Below are 2,945 nucleotides of genomic sequence, written 5' to 3'. Positions count from 1 at the left end.
CTGTTTTAGATACTGAGATACTGAGATACTGTTTTAGATACTTTTGAGATACTGTTTGAGATACTGAGTTACTGAGATACTGAGATACTGTTTTAGATACTGAGTTACTGAGATACTGTTTTAGATACTGAGTTACTGAGATACTGAGATACTGAGTTACTGAGATACTGAGATACTGAGATACTGAGATACTGAGATACTGAGATACTGTTTTAGATACTGAGATACTGAGTTACTGGAGATACTGAGTTACTGAGATACTGGAGTTACTGAGATACTGTTTGAGATAGATACTGAGTTACTGAGATACTGAGATACTTTTAGATACTGTTTTAGATACTGAGTTACTGAGATACTGTTTTAGATACTGAGTACTGAGATACTGTTTTAGATACTGAGTTACTGAGATACTGTTACTGAGATACTGAGTTACTTTAGATACTGAGCTACTGAGATACTGAGATACTGAGTTTTTGAGTTACTGAGTTACTGAGTTACTGAGTTACTGAGTTACTGAGAGAGATACTGAGTTACTGAGATACTGTTTTAGATACTGAGATACTGAGATACTGTTTTAGATACTGAGATACTGTTTTAGATACTGAGATACTGGAGATACTGAGTTACTGAGTTATTGAGATACTGAGTTACTGAGATACTGTTTTAGATACTGAGATACTGAGTTACTGAGATACTGAGTTACTGAGATACTGTTTTAGATACTGAGTTACTGAGATACTGAGTTACTGTTTTAGATACTGAGTTACTGAGATACTGAGTTACTGAGTTACTGAGATACTGAGTTACTGAGATACTGAGTTACTGTTTTAGATACTGAGTTACTGAGATACTGAGTTACTGAGTTACTGAGATACTGAGTTACTCAGACACTGAGTTACTGAGTTACTGAGATACTGAGTTACTGAGTTACTGAGATACTGAGTTACTGAGTTACTGAGTTACTGAGATACTGAGTATACTGAGATACTGAGTTACTGAGATACTGTTAGTTACTGAGTTACTGAGTTACTGAGATACTGTTTTAGATACTGAGTTACTGAGATACTGAGTTACTGAGATACTGAGTTACTGAGTTACTGAGATACTGAGTTACTGTTTTAGATACTGAGTTACTGAGATACTGAGATACTGAGTTACTGAGGTACTGAGTTACTGAGTTACTGAGATACTGAGTTACTGAGATACTGAGTTACTGAGTTACTGAGTTACTGAGTTACTGAGATACTGAGTTACTGAGATACTGAGTTACTGAGATACTGAGTTACTGAGGTACTGAGATACTGTTTTAGATACTGAGTTACTGAGATACTGAGTTACTGAGATACTGAGTTACTGAGTTACTGAGATACTGAGTTACTGTTTTAGATACTGAGTTACTGAGTTACTGAGATACTGAGTTACTGTTTTAGATACTGAGTTACTGAGATACTGAGATACTGAGTTACTGAGGTACTGAGTTACTGAGTTACTGAGTTACTGAGATACTGTTTTAGATACTGAGTTACTGAGTTACTGAGATACTGAGATACTGAGTTACTGTTTTAGATACTGAGTTACTGAGATACTGAGTTACTGAGATACTGAGTTACTGAGTTACTGAGATACTGAGTTACTGTTTTAGATACTGAGTTACTGAGATACTGAGATACTGAGTTACTGAGGTACTGAGTTACTGAGTTACTGAGTTACTGAGATACTGTTTTAGATACTGAGTTACTGAGTTACTGAGATACTGAGATACTGAGTTACTGTTTTAGATACTGAGTTACTGAGATACTGAGATACTGAGTTACTGAGGTACTGAGATACTGAGTTACTGAGATACTGTTTTAGATACTGAGTTACTGAGGTACTGAGATACTGAGTTACTGAGATACTGTTTTAGATACTGAGTTACTGAGTTACTGAGTTACTGAGATACTGAGTTACTGAGTTACTGAGATACTGAGGTACTGAGATACTGAGTTACTGAGTTACTGAGATACTGAGTTACTGAGATACTGAGATACTGTTTTAGATACTGAGTTACTGAGTTACTGAGATACTGAGATACTGTTTTAGATACTGAGATACTGAGATACTGTTTTAGATACTGAGTTACTGAGTTACTGAGATACTGAGGTACTGAGTTACTGAGTTACTGAGATACTGAGTTACTGAGTTACTGAGATACTGAGTTACTGTTTTAGATACTGAGTTACTGAGATACTGAGATACTGAGTTACTGAGATACTGAGTTACTGAGTTACTGAGTTACTGAGATACTGAGTTACTGAGTTACTGAGATACTGAGTTACTGAGATACTGTTTTAGATACTGAGTTACTGAGTTACTGAGATACTGAGATACTGAGTTACTGAGATACTGAGATACTGAGTTACTGAGTTACTGAGTTACTGTTTTAGATACTGAGTTACTGAGTTACTGAGTTACTGAGATACTGAGTTACTGAGGTACTGAGATACTGTTTTAGATACTGAGTTACTGAGATACTGAGATACTGAGTTACTGAGATACTGAGTTACTGAGTTACTGAGATACTGAGTTACTGAGATACTGAGTTACTGAGTTACTGAGATACTGAGTTACTGTTTTAGATACTGAGTTACTGAGTTACTGAGATACTGAGTTACTGAGTTACTGAGATACTGAGTTACTGAGATACTTTGAGTTACTGAGATACTGAGTTACTGAGTTACTGAGATACTGAGTTACTGTTTTAGATACTGAGATACTGAGTTACTGAGTTACTGAGTTACTGAGTTACTGAGATACTGAGTTACTGAGATACTGAGTTACTGAGTTACTGAGATACTGAGTTACTGTTTTAGATACTGAGATACTGAGTTACTGAGATACTGAGTTACTGAGTTACTGAGATACTGAGTTACTGAGATACTGAGTTACTGAGTTACTGAGTTACT

Source organism: Oncorhynchus masou, chromosome 5 (assembly GCF_036934945.1).
Source record: "Oncorhynchus masou masou isolate Uvic2021 chromosome 5, UVic_Omas_1.1, whole genome shotgun sequence".
Classification (NCBI taxonomy): domain Eukaryota; kingdom Metazoa; phylum Chordata; class Actinopteri; order Salmoniformes; family Salmonidae; genus Oncorhynchus; species Oncorhynchus masou.
The sequence above is the reverse complement of the archived record's forward strand: the minus strand, read 5'-3'. Positions refer to the sequence as shown.